Genomic DNA, 22,902 nt, shown 5'->3' on the forward strand with positions numbered 1-22,902 from the left:
ATCACTGGAAATTAACCCTATCGCGACCGGGCTCCTGTCTTAGGTTGGTCTGAGCCTGAGGAAAGTTGCCCGTCTCTGGATACAATGACTTCACATGACAGTGACAAAATATGATCTAGGGCGAACTCTCAATCTATCAGAGAGGCCAGCCATACACTGGGAGAAGCACCGCTTTCAATGGCCGCCATAGCTTGGTAAACAATCGCTTTGTGTCTGGCATGCTCTCGTTGTAAACGGCAAAAAAGCCATAGACATACTCCACATCCCAAGAGGACAATGGCCCCCCAGGCAAACATGCCAGCCCAATCTTTCAAAAATGAGAAAACATTAGTGATCCACGAGGTGAAATCTCCAAACGTGATGGGTTCCATTCTGGTGTTGTTAAGGACAGCAGTCAGCAATTGTCTCAATAATTGTTCCGCTTCCATGGACCAGTTTCCTTTCAAATAATTTGAGATTTCTTTGCTCTGTTGAAAATACTGAGAAAAGTTAGCTTGCAATGGAGTAACACATAAGCCTCTAAGAGAGGAAACACAGGACAGCTGCGTCATATGATATAATGCCTCAATTTGTTCTTGAATCAAATCTATTCGTTGGTTAGCTAATAGAAAGCCAGATGCCAAGTGGGCATTAAATTCTTCTTGTATCTCTAATGCCACTGCGGTTCTGTCTACAATCTGATTGATAGTCTCAGCTGTCTGTATTTGATTAGTCATAGGTTTAGTAGCAGCATGGCGATCCGCAGCAGAGCGGCCATGCATATCCAAAATTAAGAAATTTAGAGTAAAAAGAGCTAAAGACAACTGTTCTCTTGGTGTTTTGCCATAGGCAATTCCCCCTTTTTGTTTTTGTAAGAGCTCTTTTAAAGTACGATGTGCTCTTTCTACAATTTCTTGACCTTGGGGATTGTATGGCAATCCTGTATATGTTTGACCTGTATTGTTTGGCAAAATGTCTGAAAAGACTTTGTAGTGTAGGCAGGTCCGTTGTCTGTCTTGAGGCTGTCAGGCTTTCCCTAGGCTGTCCACGCCTCTAAGCAATGACTAATGGCATTACGAGCCTTTTCACCAGTCATCAGAGTGGCATGTATAATGTCAGAACAGGTATCAACAGAAACATGTGTATATTTTAAATTTCCAAATTGAGATATGTGTATGACATCCATCTGCCAGAGTTTTAGTGGAATCAGACCACGAGGGTTAACTCCCACCTGAGGAGGGTGGTGAAACTGAACACAATTCTGGCAACGTAATACTACATCACGAGCTGTAGCTCTAGATATTTTAAATTTTTGTTGAAGAGTGAAAGCAGGAACATGAAACTTTTGATGAAATTCTCTAGCAAGATCAACTGGAGCTGCATGAAAAATAAATTCTCTGCGAGTACTAGCATCCACCAAAGCGTTATTACTGGCCATGGGACCAGGCTAATTAGTATGAGCTCAAATATGTTGTATGAAAAACTTATTATTTCTTGGTCCAAATTAATTTTTGTAATTCTAAAAGAATTTGACATATAGTACTAGTCAACCTAATTGGCCCTGTAATTTCAAGTGAGTGCACAGTGTTAACTACATAAGCAGAAAAAGAAATTAAATTGAAAGAATCATGAAATCTTTTAAAAACTTCCAACACAATTTTACATTCTGTAATTTGGGGGTGCCTGGCTTCTAGGATAAGAGTTCTATAAAAATATTATCTCAATTTAGACCTGTTTCTCTAGGTTGGCTCATGTCACATATTGTCTGGAATGACTCTATCTAAATTATCAGTTTTATGTCAACTTCTTGTTATAGATGTTATAATTTTTTAACCATATCCAATAACTTAAAGGCCAATAATCTATGACCAAGGCATGTAGAACATATTTATACATTTAAAACCAGTCAGAAACAAAATTGAAGTGGTTAACACATGTCTTTAATATTTAGACCAAGCACCATTTTTGCTTTTCTAGCTGTGATTTTAAAAGAAACACCTTGTCACCTGCTAAGTCTAATAATAACTCAGGGATTTTTCTAAGAGAAACAGCCATCAGCTCCCATACCAACAAGCTGAGGAGCTGCTGGCGCCTTTAAGATCAGCTCCTGCAGATGCTCCGCCCCCGGGCAGCTTGTCCAGCTGACCTAGGCTCTTTGCTGCAGGTACAGGGCTCCAAAGGCCGATTGAAACTGCTTTTTATTCATTTGTTCTCTTTTCAGAAACGAGTTAAGGCCAAATCAAGGTGTGAATGACCGGCAGATAAAGTTTTTACCATTTTTTCTTTTGAGCATGAAACATAAAACATTTAAACAATGAGAAACAAAAACCACAGACATAAACTGACAGACATGAACAGCTTGGTGCACCAAGGACAGACAATAGACATAGAGGGAAAAAACTAGATGGTGTCCCACTGAAAGGACTCAGATATCTTATCTATGGAGTTCAGAACCAGAAATAAGCATTTCTCTTATAGGAGCCAGCAGAGAGGCAGGACGTCTCCTACCTTTCTTCTGTTCCCAGGAGAGCTCTGAAAGTTTTTCTCTTTCTCCAAAGCATCTGTGGAGAGTCTGGGAGGACTGTTTCTCCCAAACCCATTCTCTCTCATGTCTAGGGTGTAAACTGTCTCTAATCAGGGTCCAGAGACTAAAACATAACTCTAAAAGAATGCATACACAAAAACACTTTACCATTACCTTGTCTCTTTTTTATTACAAGTTTTACTCATGCTAGCCCAAATCATCGAGGCCTTTTTTAGCCCATCTTACCCCAATATGTCCCTGTTTTATGGCTCCAGGAGATAAGGGTCAAAAGGTTTTATGGCCCCTGGTTCTTGGAACAGAGCTACTAAATCAGGAGAAGGATCGGATCTTCAAGTCCTTATTATTTTTATCTCGTCCTGTTGGAGTAAAAGTTGGTCAGAGTTGATGAAGCATCTGCATTTGAAACACATCTGGTTAGGCTTGGGCCTGGAATGTTCTCTGTTTTAACTTTTACCTTTGGCTGTTGGCAGTTTTGTAGTCCGAGGGGCTTCTCTGTCCCCCAACCTGGGGCATTTTGACCACAGGGGCAGGAACTGGCTGCTGTGGGGATAGGATCAAAGGCACTCTCCATGTTAATGATGACTAAGGAGAAAAATAACTTAATGCTGGAGACTGACTCCTCTCTTGGAATAAAACCAACAGATAAGGCAGGCTCCCTGAAAGAACTTCTCTTAATGAGCACTCTCTTTCTGTGAGCAAAAGTTGAAGGTCTAGCCACTAAAAGCAGAAATTCTTTTCTTGTTCTTGTTTTCCTTAGAGTCCTCCCCCACCTCACTATCAGCCTTTTCAGATCATTCCTCCTGTAGCATTTTTAACGCAGCCTGTCCCTTTAAGGTTCCTTGTTCCCAAGCAAAATTTAAATCTTTCCCAGCTTTTCTTAGCTGTCTACCTCGAGATTCCCAGAGAGCGAGCCAAGGTGCAATGGCAATCGCACTCACTAAGAAATCTCTCTATAGTGCTTCTTTTTATCCTAAGCCTTTTTCTTTTTAACAGCTCCTGAAGAGCCAGAAAAATTGGGTGAGACTGAGCAGTCTCCATGTTCACTGTAGCAGCTCTGCAGCTAGTTTCGCTCCCCCCTACTGTGTGGGCTGGGAGCACAATCACAGATAAAACACTATGCTTCAAAAATTAACGTTGGCTATCAACCAACACACCGCCACTAGAGCGGGGCCCATAAAATTAAGTTTCTTTTCACTACACCTGTTCCATAGCCGGAGAGAGGCAGGCTCTGGTTAAACTCCCCCAGTCTCCAGGGGTGAGACAGTATCTGCCAAGAGCCTCAATTTGAGCGATAACAAAAGCTGAGTTGACTCCATAGGTTTTGACTGACTCTGTTAATTGTTTTATTGTCTTAAAGTCAACAGGTTCATGATGTCGCTGCGCTGCCCGTTTGCATCCAGAAAAACTGGAAAACTCAATCCTAACTCTTTCCATACTTCCGGGCAAAAAGAAGTACTTCCTGCAGGCTTCACCATTGTTTTACCTTGAAAGTTATAGGGTGGTTTAGGAGGTGCTGTTGGCATAATTGCCTTCTTATTTAAGTCCTTGGCTTGTTTCTGCACAGCGTAAGTGTTTGGCCAGTCAGAATGATAAATCTCTTTCTCATAATGAGCTACCTCCTCCTCAAGGTCAGCTAAGTCACTATCACTAAACTCTGAATCACTAGACATCTCCAAGGTCAATGCCTTTAATGATGGATAAATTTTTTTTTGTTCCTAGATCTTGATTACTATTCTCGCCTTTGTCTATCCTCTCCTTGATCTTTTCTACCTTTTCTTTTACCTCTTTTCCTCCTTTTCTTTTCTTTCCTTCCTTCAAAACTTTCTCTCCTTCTGACATACTCTCCTGTTGCTCTGTAAGGATTCTCTGATCTGTCTTAACAGCTTCTTCACATCGTTTATCTTCCAAGCAGGCACGGATCATACGCCAAAACGGCCTTGTCCCTGGTTTAAGCTTGCCCACTGTAGTCTCCTTATCCAGATCTTTTCCCAGCTTCTCCCATGCTCTCAAAGTGAGCGACCCTGACACTATAAACCACGGGGCACAACGGTTACACTCATCAAGAAAACTCAGCAGGATTTTCTTTTCAATTTTAAGCTTACGCTGACCAAGAAGCTCCTGAAGAGCTGACAGGAGCAGGGTGGAGTGTGAGCTTCCCATGCTTTTACGACCTTATTTACGATCGATTTACAAGCAAGGGGAGCTGGCGAGCTGGCGTGTTTATTTACACACGATCTTGTGGCTCATCATGGACTCTTCCCAACAAATGCATTCATGCCCTGGACGGTGGCAATTCAGACAGAAGCAACACCACAACACAAAAAGAGTATAAGGCAAAAGTGCTAGTCCAACCCACAAAGGAACAAATGGAAAAGACAACATTACCGTGCTCCACAAACCCCTTTTTGCCTCTAAACCAAGGCTATCATTGTCTCTGCTTTTCCAGAGAACTTTATTGTCCTACTAGGGAAGTTTTACAATCCCTTATCTCGGAGCTTTATCGTCCCAACTTCAGGAACTTTACCTTTCCACTTCTAGGAACTCTATTGTCCCAATTCCAGCAACTAATAGCCCCCCAATTGGGAACTTACCGATGCCGACCGTCCTGAGGCTGAAAAAGATCTGGATCCAGACGAGAAAAGATCTCGGGTGTCCGTACGGGCCACCAGTTGTCGCGCCCACCTCGACCGGCAAGGAAGACGCAACACCGTTGGATCCTTCTCAATCAGCCTTTATTGCAGGAACACCTTATTGATGATACGGGGACCCCGGGGAACAAAGGCACTCGCCTTAAATACAAGACAGGCTGTGGCTGTAAATTTGTCCACTGGGGATTGGTGGAGCATGAAATACCTATTTAGCATGAATATCACCCTGGCCTTGTAGATGCTGGGGGTCTGCCAACACATGCGCTGTAGGTGTTTACCACAAACGACCACCGGATGTCGGCGACATCTTTAGCCGCTCCCTACACTTTTCCCCTTGCCACTGATATGACAATCATAGTGCTTTTCTCTTTTTCCTCTTCCTAGTCCTCTGTTAAATTGCTTATCTTCTTTCCCCTCATTTTGTTTCTTTTATACTTCATTTTCACTTTTTATTTAACTTACTTGTTCATACCCTAAATGTAGTATAAAAGGTGGGCAAGAAGAGTTCTTAATAGGATGATGATAATGAGAAAAATGGAGGAACTGTCCAATCCTGTATGGCCAGCTCAAGCAGGCTTCATCACATCTCCTATTTTCATCCTTAAAGTGTGTCCATTACCTTGATTTAGGGTGGGGAAAGATTTTTGTCCTACTTAAACTATCCTGTTTAAGAGTCAAAGGTCATGATTTCCCTGCAGAGATAAATTCAATATACATCCAACTTCTCTCCTCATTTTTTTCTTATACAGTGCCATGGGCTCAGTTCCTGTACAGTGTTTGAAGCTGGGCTCAAAATGAGCCTCATACACTTCGTTTCATCCTTTCAACACTAAATTGTATTCACTTTGAACTGATCAATTCTTCCAGGGTTTGTAAAACAGGAGTTAATTACATATAAACCTACAAAAGATCAGAAGCATCTCTAATGGATAGTCTCAATGCGTATGTAAGTCCTTGGAGATTTTAGGGTATTCTTGCATGTCCATGAGACATAAAGTTCTCTGTGATCTTTGGCAAAGATGTTGAGGATGGGAGAATGTGACTCCATGTAAAATTTGGAAAGAATTCTTCTGTTTCTGGTATTGATTGCAAATAACTGTAGGACAGGACAATAATCCAGTTCTGAGAAAATAACTGGAGGGCAGGGATGATTCTCTTGGTGGTCTTCATGACCAGATTGATGAATGAAATCATGGTTTATAGTTTATTTACTCACAAATTTCACTAAGCATTTTTATAACAAAAGTCTGAAAAAGGAATACGTATGTTATAATGACCACTCTTTATGTAACAGGATTTAAAGGCTTAAGACTTGCTTGCTGTGTTGAACTTAAGTAAGCCTTTAACCCATCTGAGTACCTTATAGCCAAATGATGTGAGACCATCAATATCTACAACTGTGTACATTCTGACACCTGCCTTGGCTTAGCATCAGGTTTTGGTAATTGACAGGTGAATTGTCACTCTCCATTTCTAGGATTCTGGCTTCTTTACATTTCTTAATCCATACTTTCACCATTGACTGTATTAATCAGGATTCTTAGACTCACAGAACTAATAGATAGTCTCTATATGGTAATGGAATTTGTTAGGATGACTTACAGTCTGTAGTCAAATTCCCCAACAATGGTCAGCTGCCAATGAGAAGTCCAGGAATCTAGTAGTTTCATAGTCCTACAAGGCTAGTTGTTTCATCTGGTCTCCTGTAGATTCCAACAGATGTGTGGAAAGTAAATGCAAGCAGATGAAGTAGAGCTAATCTTCCTTCTATCAATGTACTTAAGTAAATATTCAACAGGTGTAGTCCAGATTAATGGTATGTACCACCACATCCTGGTTCTGGTCCTTGTTTTGCCCTAGGTTGACCTTGAACTCAAAGATCTCAGTGCCTTAGTCTCCTGCAATTAAAGGCATGTACTACCTTGACTGGTCCTAAGCTTTTCATAGTCTCTATTCCTCTATATCTTCAGGCATATGTCAAAGTCAGAAACTTGTGTCTCCCAGGCTCAAGATGTGGATCATAGTTGAGCCCTCCAAATCTGAATTGGAATTCATTCCAGATATAGTCAAGTTGATAAACAGGATTAGCCATTACTCTTACATGTGCACTCTCCCCTTCCTCCCTTTATTGTTACCTTTTGTAACACATGTATCTTATCTGACAAATATTGTAAATAGGGGTGGTTTCCCTGTGAATATAACAGACCTGATTAATGAAGCTTTACTTCAGCATTACCTATTCTGTCAGGCTGACAAGCAAACAAGAGCTCCAGCATCTCACTTCATTCTTACTCAGACAACACAGGGCACATGTTAGACAGCTTTCCATGACTGTAACCAGAGTAAAACAATGAAAGAAAAAAAGCATTTTATTTCATGATTTCAGAGGTTTCTACCACCGTGATGGAAGGATGCAGGAGAACATAGTTATTAAACTCATGGCATTTGGGAAGCAGCAGAACTGAGTAAAATTGAAAGGAATCAAGAAAAAAAGTACATCTCTCAAAGAAACATTCCTAGTTTGATACTTCCACCCCAAGAAAACTTCCATATCTGTTAACAATATGCCAACTGTTAAAATGCATTAATGTCTTAAACCATGGATAAGACAGAGACAACACAAGCTAATTGTGTCAGAAAATAAGAATTGTGCTTACAAAATCTCTCAGACATCCTCAGTGCCATCAAGTGACTAAGATGAGACAACACAGGTGAAGGTGCTCATACACCACCGTGTCCTTTTCCATTGTGTTCACACACATGTGATTCTTTATACTTCTGGAAACCTCCACTATTTACCTTTGCTTTAGTAAATTCCATACTTTTTAAAATTGGGGGTGTTTGGGATATTTATTTTTATAGTTTTCATTCTCCTAAGAAAATGTTCACAGTGCTGTTTGGAGGAAATGTTGTTAGTGATCCCATCCCTAAGATCTTTTTGAAGGTTTCTTTACATTTTAGGTGGACATTTAAAAGCTTTAGAATTATGAGTAGGTCACAATGTGAATATGTACATTTTAAAACATAAGTGTTTGTTTAATATATTTACTGAAAATATTTTTCTAAGGTGTGTTGTTGTAATATTCTAAAAATAAAGTAGTCTTTTGACCTGCTCTAGGGCCGGCACCACACTGTTCCAAGATATCTGGTAGATATCTTTGACTCAGTGAGCAAAGCATCTCATCCGCTCTGCTCCATCCCATATCACACTGCTGAAGGCCTCTCTCTGAGCCTGACAGAAATCTCTCTAGCTATCTAATACCAAAGGCAGGTTTCCAGGACAGAAACACATCCCAAGTCCTATGTGGCCCAGATTAGCTGCCACACACTCTTACACTTAAATCTGACATGAAAAAACATATAACACAAAAACATTTGATCTAATTGATAAGATAAAATTGCTCACCTAATCATACAAAGCCATGTACACATCCATCCCTTAAGAACACCTCTGCCCAGCAGACTGGAAATGATGAGAAGGGGCTCCTGATGGGGGCCCTGGCTTGAGCAACACCCAGGACTTGGACAGCAGGGTAGGCCAGACTAATGCATGTACCCGCAATGAAGAGAGCTCTGAACATGATCTGCTCAGGGATGAACCTCCCAGCACCACCAACACCCCTGGAAGCCTGCGCAAGTTCAGTCTACAAGGGGATGCCCTACAGAGCAGGGACTTCTACTTCAGCATAATTCTCTGGTAGCTGAGGGGGCAGGGCTGGAAGGGGCTGACCTGCCTGGGCTCACTGATGAGGAGTATGAACGCCGCAGGGAGCTGCAGGAGATCAAGTGCCACCTGGAAAATGGCAACCAGCTGAGTATCTTCTTCTCCCAGGCCTCCAGTGACAACAGTGCCCTAGATGTCAACCACAATGAGAGCCTAGGCCATGAGATGGCCATGCTGGGGGAAGAGCTTCGGCACCTAGAGTTCAAGTGTTGCAATATCTTGTGGACACAGAAGATGCAGCAGTTGAGGGGGCATTGTATGAAGGTCTGGCTGCTGGAAGAAAAGAGTTTCTATGACCTGGCATCCAGTGAGCCCAAAAAGCATGAGCTATCTGATATCTCTGAACTGCCAGAGAAATCAGACAAGGATAGCACCAGCACCTACAACAATGGGGAGAGCTGCCACAGCACTCCACTGCTTGTGGAGCCTCTGCCTGAGAGCCCCCTGAAGCAATCTGCTGCTGGCAATTCCAACTTGAACCAGACCCCTTCTGGCCCTCCTGTCACCACCTACCTCGAGGGTGCTCCTTCACCAGGGAGCCCAGCCAAGTTCTGATAACTTTAGCGGGATCCCGAAGTGGGTCGTAGATAACACACAGAAGAGCATGTCAGCTGTAGCACCAAGACAAGTGTTACTCTGGAGCATGTGAGCCCTGAAGGTAGCCCTTACCCCTCCAGGTGCCACCATGGCAAGGAGATCAAGCAGTACCATAGCTGTGTGCAGTTGGCCCTGTCACATACCCTGGAGGATCTGAGTCATGGCTCCTTGAGCTTGGCTAGTGGTCTTCGGGTGGACAGGGTGGTGGCTGCAGCTGTTGAAGCACCCCGCATGGACTGGAAAGTGAAGGTGTGAAGTGATGGGACCCACTATGTGGCCAAGTGGCCTGGACAAGATCGACTGCTGAAGGCCAGAGGCCTGAAGATCCGAGAGACGTGCAGTGCTATGACCACTGATGATGATGCAGTAAGTGTGATGAAGATGGGCCGCTACTGGAACAAAGAAGAGAGGAAATGACACCTGAATCGAGCATGGAAGCAAAGGAAGCATGGTGAGTTCATGCAGAGCTATCTGGAGTGTCTAAGGGAGCAGCAGAACGGTGACAGCAAACCTAAGCTCAACATCATTGCGCTGAGCCAGTGTAAGACCATGAAGAAGCGAAACAAGAAGATTCTGGACAACTGGATCAACATCCAGGAGATGCTGGCACATGGTGCCCGCTCAGCTGATGGGAAAAGGATCTACAACCCTCTGCTCTCTGTCACCACTGTCTAAGCTGCTCCAATAGGAGCCCAGCCCAGGCCTAGAGAATCTGACCCTCGCGCTCCCTTAGAATCTAGTGTGTGTCGATGTGTGTGCTTGCACGATATGCTCATGCACACTCCTACCTGTATATGTATGTGTCCATAGGACTTTGGTAAGTAGAAAGCCCCAGGAAGGAACACTTCTCTTACACCTAGTTCCTTCTCTCCAAGAAGCTATGCCAACAACCAGCATAGAGGCATACCCATAAAGAGCACCTCTGTGTGCATATACATGGTATTCTTGCTATGTTCTTGGAGACAGGAAAGTCAGTGCGGAGAGGTGAGGTGAACTATCCTAAGCACAAGAGAATGTCGAACTTCATGCAGAAAATGAACTCTCCTCTTCTAGGAGCTGCAATTATTTGTAGACAAAGGCAACCCTGAATTTTGTGATTTTCTTTTTTTCTGTGCTTGCCAATAGTTGTTTTCTGTTTTGTGGACCTGCCCTGGGGGCTGGCAGCTCCTATAGGTAGCCTGGGAAAGGTGAACCCCACTGAATGCTAGCTGAGGAGGTTGGGGGGGAGAGAGAGATGGTTGGGTGGGAGGGAAAGGAAGAAGATGGGTTAGAATAAAAAGCCGCTGTCCTGGTGGCCTCTACCCTGAGGAGTAGCAAAGGGGTTCTGCCTTAGCTTTCAAGGCTTAACCATGAGGCCCACTTCTCTCACCAGTGACTGAAGGAGAGTGAGATCACAGGGATTTGGGGCACAGTATCCATGCAAAAAGAATTCTTCTATGTCAACTTCGGCAGAGCCACTCTTTTCACTGGCATAAGTAAGGAGTGCCAAACAAAATGAGCAACACAGAAGACCTTACATAGTTTAGAGATGATCTGGTGGGAGGGTGAGGCTTGGGCCCAATGAAAGGAAGGTGGGCTAAGAGATGACTAGGACCCAGATGATGTAACTTAAAAGTGCCACTTTTTTGGTGCCTTTCAGGCTTGGTGAAGCTCACTGGATTCTACAGGATGCCACTGATCCCCAACTACATCCCAAGAATAAAGCAAGCTGCCTTTCTAAAAAAAAGAACATTAGAACATTCATAACAACCTGTGAAGTAACACCATGGAATCTTAACATCAGTCTCCAAGTTCTCTTTCAGTGGTAGCTTCTCCTGTTCCTCCTGTCTTTTCATCCTTTCTTTTCCAGTCTCCTCCCCTTCCCTCAAACTTTTCTCCTGCCCATCCTTCCTTCTTGTCCAATGACAGAACTCATTCTATCTCATACCTGCCTCGCCTGTGACATCATCCCACAAAGATGTTCATTCAGTTATTGCCCTAGAATATGTCACCAAGAATCATACTACCTCAAAACCTTCAGCCCATACCATGTTTCCTACATAATGTACCTTGGATACTGTTCGTATTATGTATGATACATATACCTCTATTTTGCATTGGGTAGTCTGACATATATTGTATGCCTAATGAAACTGATTTCACTGTTCAATATGATTTCTTGGATAGTTTCAGTTCAGTTTGTTTTATTATTATTTATTTGTATGTATATTGGTATGCATATTTAAGTGCCCATGTCTACAGGTCACAGTTCCACTTGGAGAAAGCAGTGTTACCTTTCCACCATTCTGATTCTGAATTACTGGCATTATGGATGTCAGACTTCAATTCAAATGTATCAATTGAATCATCTTATCAGCCCTCAGTTTTTAAAATGACCAGTAAGATAGTTCATTAGTTCTGATAGCCTGAGTTCCACCCCAAAATATTTTTGAAACCACCAAAGAAAATACTAAATATATTTCAAAGATAAAATTTACAACCCTTGTAGCATTTTGCCATTTACTCTAAAGAATAATACAGAGAAATCCAATGCCTTGCGTTATTTAACTGTAAGTATTTTCAAGATCACGTTTTGTTTTTACTATTGGGAAAATTAGGTATACCTGATTTTGTACTATCCTCAGTCATGTCCTCTTCAAATAGCAGAGCTTCCAGGGACTAATCCACTACCCAAAGACGATACGTGGACTGACCCTGGGCTCCAACCTCATAGGTAGCAATGAACAGCCTAGTAAGAGCACCAGTGGAAGGGGAAGTCCTTGGTCCTGCTAAGACTGAATCCACAGTGAACGTGATTGTTGGGGGGAGGGCGGTAATGGGGGGGGAGGAAGGGGAGGGGAAAACCCATATAGAAGGGGAGGCGGAGGGGTTAGGAGGATGTTGGCCTGGAAACCGGGAATGGCAATAGCATTCGAAATGTAAATAAGGAATACTCAAGTTAATAAAAAAAATAAATAAAAAGGACAACCCTTGTACTATTTTGTCATTTACACTATAGAATAATACAGAAAAATTCAATGTCTTACGTTATTTAACTGTAAATATTTTCAAGATCACATTTTATTTTTAGTATTGGGCAAATTAGGTATACATGATTTTGTACTATTCTCAGTCATGTCCTCTTCTAATAGCAGGCATATTCAAATTATCAGGTGTACATGAAGGACTACACTGATGAGTGGAAGAGCTATATTGACATTGTTGATAATGTAACTTGGAAGGGCTACATAATGCTACATTTGAAATTCTATGGCAGCATAGAGGGCCACAATAACATTCGCCACCACAAGATGGCGCTGGCTTCCACTGCGCCCCACGTGGAAAGCTGAGGTAGCTTTGCCATTACAAGATGGCTCTGGCCTCCGCTGCGCCAGCCGACTTCCTTTCAGGAAGTTAACTGTGTGCGCATGTGGAAGAGTACCTTCGTGCCAGGTCTTTGCCCACACTGAGGTGTGCCTAATGAGATCATGGGTAAGTGACCAATCAGGTGTGGATGCGCCGTGCTAGGGTGTATATAAGCCACGCCATGCCAGCGCGCGGGGCCTCTCCTTAAGATTCAATAAATGTTTAGCTGCAGCAAGGATTCGTGTGTCCCCGTGTATTCTTGTTGGCGAGAGGCAGCGCGGGACATTTGGTGCCTAGAACCCGGGATGCTACACCATTGACAGGTGCCGAGAGGTCCTTCATAGGTGGAGAGAATCCAAAGCTGCAGGACGCGGGTAAGATCCTGAGAGACAATGCTTAGCCTTGACCTGTTCTACTTCACTCCCCTGCTAGATGCGGCGGAAGTTTTTATTATACTTTTGGCAGCCCTCAGGGTTTCTCTATCGGCCTTTGAGTTTCTAGCTACCGCCAGACAGTGTCAGAGGTCGCATGGGAGCCGCCCAGCTGTAATAGCAAAGTGGAGAGCACTGGGGGAGGGGCAAGGCGGCATGTCAGAAACAGGATGGGATAAAAAATTAAAGAGCTCAAGGAAAAATGATAACAAGCAGACAGTCCCCTCTGCGGAGGCAAGAGATTGGGGAAAAAATGCCCCGGGAGAGATAAAACAGAGAAGGGAGAAAAAAGTCTTGAAAAGGAGAAGTCTTTATCCAGTAAAGGATTTAAAGATTTCAGAGCTTGATAGCTCAGAGACAGACGAGCTTAGCTTAGAGACAGACGGGGAAGAGGATTTAGAAGATGAGGCAGCTCGCTATGAAGAAGAAGGATACTACCCAGATGAACAATGAGCTAACAGCTTGGGTAAACAAAAGGAGGGGGAGGCGGAAACCATGCGGTTTCCTGGCCTATAAGCCCCAGCGCCCCTCCATCTTATATGGAGAGATTTCACTCAGATTCCTTCCTCACTAAAGAGGAACAGAAAAAGATACAACAGGCATTTCCGATGTTTGAGGCTGCCGATGGAGGCCGTGTTCACGCACCAGTAGAATATGTTCAAATTAAGGAACTTGCCGAGTCGGTCCGTAACTATGGAGTTAGTGCCAATTTTACTATTGCTCAAGTCGAGAGGCTTGCCACTCTGGCCATGACTCCAGGAGACTGGCAGACAACAGTGAAGGCTGTGCTCCCTAATATGGGACAATATATGGAATAGAAAGCCTTGTGGTATGATGCCTCTCAGGCACAGGCCAAAGTCAATGCCATTGCTGAAGGCAATCAGAGAGACTGGACACTTGATCTGCTAACAGGACAAGGGCAGTATGCCAATAATCAAACAAACTATAACTGGGGAGCATACGCTCAAATTTCCGCTGCCACTGTTAAGGCGTGGAAGGCACTTTCCAAGAAGGGAGAGTCTGGGGGACACTTAACGAGAATTATACAAAGCCCCAGGAGCCATTCTCAGACTTCGTGGCTAGGATGACAGAGGCAGCAGGCAGGATCTTTGGAGACCCTGAACAGGCAATGCCTTTAGTGGAACAGTTGGTCTATGAGCAAGCCGCACAGGAATGCAGAGCAGCTATTACACCTAGGAAGAGCAAAGCATTACAGTACTGGCTGAGAGTTTGCCGAGAACTTGGAAGTCCACTTACTAATGCCGGCCTCGCGGCTGCTATCCTACAGGGCCAAAAGTGCTCAGGTACAGATGATCGCAGGGTCTGCTATAACTGTGGCAAACCAGGACATCTGAAAAAGGAGTGTCAGGCCCTCAAAAAGAAGAGAGCACCAGGACTGTGTACTAAGTGTGGGAAAGGCTATCATTGGGCTAGTGAGTGTCGCTCAGTTAAAGATATCGGAGGCAGGTTTATTCAGCCCGGGCCTCCCCAGGCAGAAGGGGGTGAAAACACTCCAAAAAATGGGTATCTGGGCCCCAAGTCTCAGGGCCCCAAAACATATGGGACTCCAGCTTACAAAAGACGGACACCACGGTTCACAGAGCCACAAAATGCTCAGCAGGAGTGGACCTCTGTTCCACCACCCAATTCATATTAATGCCACTGATGGGTGTGCAACCGGTCCCCACTGACTACAAAGGCCCCCTACGCGTGGGAAGTGTCGGCCTTATTATGGATTGATCCTCCTTAACCTTAAAGGGACTTATTGTTCACCCTGGAATAATAGATCAAGATTACACGGGAGAACTTCAAGTTCTCTGCTCTTGCCCTCAAGCCGTTTTTTCCATCTCCTCAGGTGACAGGAATGCTGAGTTGATTATTCTTCCAAGCTTACATGATCATTTTCCTTCTTCCGGGGTTCCTAGAGGCACCACGAAGTTTGGCTCTTCTGAGACTGATTCTGCTTATTTAATGATGGACCTTAGTTCCAGACCCTCTTTAGAGTTGAATATAGAAGGGAAAATTTTTACGGGAATTCTAAATACAGGGGCTGATAAAAGCATTATCTCCTCTAGTTGGTGGCCTAAGGCATGGCCTGTCACTCAATCATCCCATTCCTTACAAGGACTAGGGTATGAGGCCAGCCCCACTATCAGCTCACGCTCCTTGATCTGGCATGCTCCAGAAGGCCAATCAGGAAGGTTTATTCCTTATGTCCTCCCTCTTGTAAACCTTTGGGGGAGGGATGTCTTACAGGGTCTAGGTCTGACATTGACCAACAAGTACTCTCGACAAGCTGTCGAGATTATGAAGAGAATGGGCTACGAGGAAGAGAAGGGATTAGGAAAAAAGGAACAAGGAAAATTAGAACCGGTGCCACAAGAAGGTAATATAGGAAAGCAGGGCCTGGGTTTTTCCTAGGTACCATTGAGGGTTCTATGCCCATACCCTGGCTCATGGAGGAGGCAATATGGGTTCCTCAATGGCATCTATCCTCTGAAAAATTAGAAGCTGCCACTAAATTGGTTAATGAACAATTACAGCTTGGTCATTTAGAACCGTCCATTTCACCATGGAATACTCCTATTTTTGTGATAAAGAAAAAATCAGGAAAATGGAGACTTCTCCATGAGTTGAGAGCCATTAATGCACAGATGTGTTTATTTGGCTCGATCCAACGAGGCCTACCCTTACTCTCCGCCTTACCTAAGCAATGGAAGAAAATAATTATAGACATTAAGGATTGTTTCTTTTCCATCCCCTTGTGTCCACAAGACAGACAGAGGTTTGCATTTACTATACCAGCTATTAATCATCTTGAACCTGATAAGAGATTTCAGTGGAAGGTCCTGCCTCAAGGCATGGCCAATAGCCCCACTATTTGCCAACTATTTGTGCAACGAGCCCTTGAACCTATAAGGAAGCAATTTCCATCTTTGCTTCTGGCTCATTACATGGATGATATTTTAACGTGTGATAGAGATTTAACAACCTTACAGACCTCATATCCCATCTTAATCAAAACATTGGAACAATGGGGAATACAGGTCGCTACAGAAAAGGTTCAAATTGCAGAAATTGGCTCATTTCTGGGATCGGTCATTTATCCTGAAAAAAATAGTTCCCCAGAAATTAGAGATTCGCAGAAATCATTTACATACCTTAAATGAATTCCAAAAATTATTGGAAGATATAAATTGGCTGAGACCATTTTTAAAGAATTCCTCTGCTGAGTTGAAACCTTTATTTGATATTCTGGAAGGGGACTCTCATATCTCCTCTCCGAGAGCATTGACACCAGCCGCAAACCAGGCCTTACAAGTTGTAGAAAAAGCCTTACAGGATGCTCAATTGGAGCGCATTGATGAAACCAAGCCTTTTGATTGTGTGTTTTCAAAACTATGCAATTACCAACAGCTGTCTTGTGGCAGGATGGGTCTTTATTATGGATCCAACCCAATGCATCTCCTGCTAAGATTACTGACTGGTATCCCGATGCGGTTGCTCAGCTTGCACTCTGCAGGTTGAAGGCAGTTATTACTCATTTTGGGAAAGAACCCAAAGCCTTGATAGTACCATATACAGCCATTCAGGTTCAAACATTAGCTGCTACCTCAAATGCTTGGGCAGTGTTAGTTACTTCCTTTGCTGGACAGATTGATAATCATTATCCAAAACACCCGATCCTACAATTTGCTTTAAGCCAAGCCATTGTGTTCCCACACATAATGTCTCAGAAACCACTTGTTGATGGGGTTGTAGTGTATACAGATGTGTCAAAAACTGGTATAGGTGCTTATGTGGTCAATAATAAGGTAGTATCTAAGCAGTATAATGAAACCTCACCTCAAGTTGTGGGATGTTTAGTGGTGCTAGAGGTCCTCGAGACCTTCCCAGGCCCGCTTAACATTTTGTCAGATTCCTCCTATGTGGTTAATGCAGTTAAGGTTCTTGAGGTGGCTGGATTAATCAGGCCTTCCAGCAAATTTGCTCAAATTTTTCAACAAATTCAATCTACCCTTCTCGGCAGGAGATCCCCAGTATTTATAACACATATTAGAGCTCACTCGGGACTTCCTGGTCCAGTGTCCCGTGGAAATGACCTAGCGGACAAAGCTACAAGAGTGATTGCAGTTGCCTTGTCCCCCCAATTAGATGTAGCAAAAGAATTTCACAGACAATTTCATGTGACAGCTGAAACTTTACACCGCCGATTTGCTTTGACTAGAAAAGAAGCTAGGGAGATAGTTACCCAATGTCAAAATTGTTGTCAATTCCTGCCTGTACCCCATGTGGGAGTTAACCCACGAGGAATCTGACCGCTACAGGTCTGGCAAATGGATGTTACTCATATCCCTTCTTTTGGAAGACTTCAGTATCTGCATGTTTCTATTGATACATGCTCTGGCATCATGTTTGCTACACCTCTAACAGGAGAAAAGGCCTCGCATGCAATTCAACATTGCCTCGAGGCATGGAGTGCTTGGGGTAAACCCAACTCCTTAAGACAGAAAATGGACCAGCTTATACTTCTCAAAAATTTCAATAATTCTGCCACCAGATGGATGTGACTCATTTGACTGGTCTCCCGTATAATCCTCAGGGACAGGGCATTGTAGAACATGCCCATCGCACTCTCAAATCCTATTTAATTAAACAAAAAGGGGGAGTCGAGGAGGCTCTACCCTCAGTATCAAGAATAGCTGTTTCCATGGCACTCTTCACCCTTAATTTTTTAAATCTTGATGCCCAAGGCCATACTGCGGCCGAATGTCACTATTCAGAACCTGATAGACCAAAAGAGATGGTAAAATGGAAAGATGTTTTAACTGGTCTATGGAAAGGCCTGGATCCTATCTTAATAAGATCCAGGGGAGCGGTTTGTGTTTTCCCGCAGGAAGAAGACAACCCATTCTGGCTTCTGGAACGACTGACAAGTAGAATTCTGACGCCTAGAAATGACTCCCGGATGGATCCCTCGGAAACTACCTCTAGCCCTCACACTGCCTCTTTGGATTTGGATTCCTAGTACTTCAAAGAATGGGTGGGGGTTGCTCTGTTTGGTGCAGCCCTATGCTGTGAATTAGTGTTCATGCTATGGTTGGTTTGCAAACTCAGATCTCAACAGAAAAGTGACAAGGCCATTATCACTCAAGCACTTGTGGCCATTGAACAAGGGGCCTCCCCTAAAATTTGGTTATCTATCTTCAAAAATTAGTCAGTATCTGAGTTCTCTGCTCTTGCACCCCATGGATCTGTGGATCCATTGCACTGGGATGAGAGAGACTCAATGATTCTTTGATCAGCCCTTATACATCGCTGAGGTTTCCTCACTGCACGCGATAGGGTGATCATGATTCCCCCACTAACTCATCTTCTGGCTGGCCTCTTTTAGAGTTCACCCTAGGTCATTAACAGTTACTGTCACACAGCACTGCGGTATCCAGAGACGGGCAACTTTCCTCATGCACAGACCAATCTAAGATACGGGGCCTGGTGGCGATAGGGTTACCCTTTGACAGATAAGGCTATGACATAGAGGAACGACCTAAGACAGGAGCCACAGCAGATGGACGTAACTGCAGGGACCTAGACAAGCCTAGACAATAATTTATTGTTATTAATTAATAAAATAATAAGGGGGAGATGTAGAGGGCCGCAATAACATTCGCCACCTCAAGATGGCGCTGGCTTCCACTGCACCCCACATGGAAGGCCGAGGTAGTTTTGCCATTACAAGATGGCGCTGGCCTCCGCTGCACCAGCCGACTTCCTTTCAGGAAGTTAACTGTGTGCGCATGTGCAAGAGTGCCTTCGTGCCAGGTCTTTGCCCACTCCGGGGCGTGCCTAATGAGATCATGGGTAAGCGACCAATCAGGTGTGGATGCGACACGCCAGGGTGTATATAAGCCGCTCCATGTAGGCGCGCGGGGCCTCTCCTTAAGATTCAATAAATGTTTAGCTGCAGAAAGGATTCGTGTGTCCCCGTGTATTCTTGCTGGCGAGAGACAGGGCGGGACATGGCAGGGGTACAGTGGCACTGTAGATAGAGGAATGTGGAAGGAACACAGTGACACTACATAATGAAGACAACCTATAGGCCCTTGTATTCTTTCTGCAGTTGCTTTGCATTTGACTTTGCATGTGATACACATAGCATGACTAAGCCTTATTGTTTTGCTTTCACTAGAAATTATTCTCTGAAACAACTGATAGTTAGGGAAATCATGTTTGCTATATTCATCTTCATTCTACAATTTGTTCTCTGAATTTATACGGGCCCCAATTTTCATTTATTTTCATGTACTCTTTCATGTAAGGTGAAACTTCTGAAACAACTTCTGTGATAATAAATTGATAAGCTGATATATCATATGCATAGGAAAATTTTACTTTTAGTTAAAAACTGCATTTGGTGGATGTAGCTCTCTGACAGGGGGAAGTGTGAGTGAGTGTGTGTGTGTGTGTGTGTGTGTGTGTGTGTGTGTGTGTGTTTGTGTGTGCATGCCTGTTATATTTTTTTCCTTTATACCTTTCTGAATTTGAAAGCTGTCAGTCTACTGTCTCTTACCAGTGTTTCTTATGAAAATCCTGGGTTAGTTACTGATTTTGATCACCAAATAAGCTGATCTTCTGTTTTTATACTTTTTTTCAGGAGTTTAAGGCTATTATAGCTTTAAGTATTTATCCTAATTTGGATTCTTCAGTTTTCCTGGATCTGTGTTTTTTGCTTTGCATTTACTATTAGAAAATATTGGTGGTTGCATTTTTCAATAAATATACTATTTTTTGTAGAAAAAAAAAACAAAATGTTTACTGTTTTTCACAACTTGTGGATTCTGAGTGCTGGTCTCTTCTTATTTTATGCATTTTTTCATTACTCTGAAATTATTTATTCACTGATTCACTTATGTACTTAGTTAATTTTTTTTGAGGTAGAGTTATATTAGTGTAGACTGGCCTCCAATATTCTACGTAACTACCTTGAACTTATTTTCTGGCCTCTACCTCAGTGTTGAGTTTACATTTGGGATTTATCACCCATTTCTGTGTAGTACTAGGGATTCACCTCTGCCAATTCAACTGCATCCCCTCTTGCCCATATTTTTTTCCTTATGTTGGAGCTTCTTTCCAGCTATTATTCAAGGAGCACAGTACTGACATCTGCTGTGAAGACTTCAAAGAGTGAGATCATTTCTATTTTACATAGAAAACAGCTTGATCATGAAGGAACCATTTTTCATCTCCTGCATTTACATACTTCCATATAGTTCCCTATGTTTCTATCCAGCTTTGTAAGAGTAGCTAGAGCCTGCAAGGAGGAATAAGGGCAATATCTGATATTGTAATTTTTGAGTTGTATAGAATAGCAGTATCTACCATTTTCATGAAGGCAGGAGATTTAATATCTAGATGCAGCTGGTTTATGGAAAAGATTTCCTTCTTGCCTTATAATCAGGCAAAGTGTGTGGTACTCCCACCTCCATGGCTCATTATCTCAGAATTCTTTTAATCTTATGGCCATAAATCCTCACTTGAATATGAGTAAAACCTTTGTGGGAAGGAAGCCAGAAATGCCTGGTCTCTGGCTATATGGTAGAGTAGAGTAGAGCCAGTGATGAATGTAAAACTACTAAATGGGCTTACTTCCCCCCAGGCTACCTGCTCATTTCCTGGCCTGAAATCCCAGTGGCTTCCTCTCCATGCCTTGGCTTTTGTAGGTGCTTGACCAGCTGAGATTGGTCTTGAAATTTGATCTGCTTCAGCTCACCTTGAGATCCCACTCCCATTGGAAAGAATATCCTATTTTTTATGCTGGGGCTCTATTTCCTGGTATACTTCCTATAAAGTCAGAATCTGACAGGTGATAGGGTTTAGTGTTGGTGGGCTGACAGAATGGTTTCTACTGTGTGTAGCTTGTTTTGAAGAAATGAAGAGCAGAAGATAAGAACGACATTCTCCTGAACAAAACACCAATGGCTTATGCTATAAAATCAAGAATCGACAAATGGGATCTCATAAAACTGCAAAGCTTCTGTAAGCCAAAGGACACTGTGGTTAGGACAAAATTGCAACCAACAGATTGGGAAAGATCTTTACCAATCCTACAACAGATAGAAGTCTTATATCCAAAAGATACAACGAACTCAAGAAGTTAGACTGCAGGGAGACAAATAACCCTATTAAAAAATGGAGTTCAAAGCTAAGAATGAATTCACAGCTGAGGAATGCCGAATGGCTGAGAAACACCTAAAAATATGTTCAACACCTTTAGTCATAAGGGAAATGCAAATTAAAACAACCCTGAGATTTCACTCCACACAAGTGAGAATGGCTAAGAACAAAAACTCAGGTGACAACAAATGCTGCCGAGGATGTGGAGAAAGAGGAACACTACTCCATTGTTGGTGGGATTGCAGACTGGTACAACCATTCTGGAAATCAGTCTGGATGTTCCTCAGAAAATTGGACATTGAACTGCCTGAGGATACAGCTATACCTCTCTTGGGTATATACCCAAAAGATGCCCCAACATACAAGAAAGACATGTGCTCCACTATGTTCATAGCAGCCTTATTTATAATAGCCAGAAGCTTTAAAGAACCCAGATGCCCTTCAACAGAGGAATGGATACAGAAAATGTCATACATCTACACAATGGAATACTACTCAGCTATGAAAAACAATGACTTTATGAAATTCATAGGCAAATGGTTGGAACTGGAAAATATCATCCTGAGTGAGGTAACCCAATCACAGAAAAACACACATGGTATGCACTCATTGATAAGTGGCTATTAGCCCAAATGCTTGAATTACCGCAGATGCCTAGAACACATGAAACTCAAGACGGATGATCAAAATGTGAATGCTTCACTCCTTCTTTAAAAGGGGGACAAGAATGCCCTTCGCAGGGAATAGAGAGACAAAGATCAAAATAGAGACAGAAGGACCACCCATTCAGAGCCTGCCCCACATGTGGCCCATACATATACAGCCACCTAATTAGACAAGATGGATGAAGTAAAAAAGTGCAGGCTGACAGGAGACAGATGTAGATCTCTCCTGAGAGACACAGCCAGAATACAGCAAATACAGAGGCAAATACCAGCAGCAAACCACTGAACTGAGAACAGTACCCCCGTTGAAGGAATCAGAGAAAGAACTGGAAAGCTTAAAGGGGCTTGAGACACCATATGAACAACAATGCCAAGCAACCAGAGCTTCCAGGGACTAAGCCACTATCTAAAGACTATACATGTACTGACCCTGGACTCTCACCTCATAGGTAGCATTGAATATTCTAGAAAGATCACCAGTGTAAGGGGAAGCCCTTGGTACTGCTAAGACTGAACCCCCAGTGAACGTGATTGTTGCGGGGAGGGTGGCAATGGGGGGAGGATGGGGAGGGGAACACCCATAAAGAGGGGGAGGGGGAGGGTTTAGGGTGATATTGGCCCATAAACCGGGAAAGGAAATAACACTCGAACACTCGAAATGTAAATAAGAAATACTCAAGTTATTAAAAAAAAGAACAAAACAAAACAAACAAACAAAAAAAACCACTTTCTCCCACATGAAAAAAAAAAAAAAAGAACCGACTTTCATGTAAGCAATCACTGTAACTTTTTT

General features: G+C 43.0%; 1 pseudogene; it reads left to right on the forward strand.

The window, feature by feature from the left end:
- The first annotated feature begins 5,117 nt into the window (after positions 1-5,117).
- Positions 5,118-10,642, forward strand: LOC134480134 (PDZ domain-containing protein 4-like; annotated as a pseudogene).
- The last annotated feature ends 12,260 nt before the right edge of the window (positions 10,643-22,902 follow it).

This window comes from Rattus norvegicus, chromosome 8 (assembly GCF_036323735.1).
Source record: "Rattus norvegicus strain BN/NHsdMcwi chromosome 8, GRCr8, whole genome shotgun sequence".
Classification (NCBI taxonomy): Eukaryota; Metazoa; Chordata; class Mammalia; order Rodentia; family Muridae; genus Rattus; species Rattus norvegicus.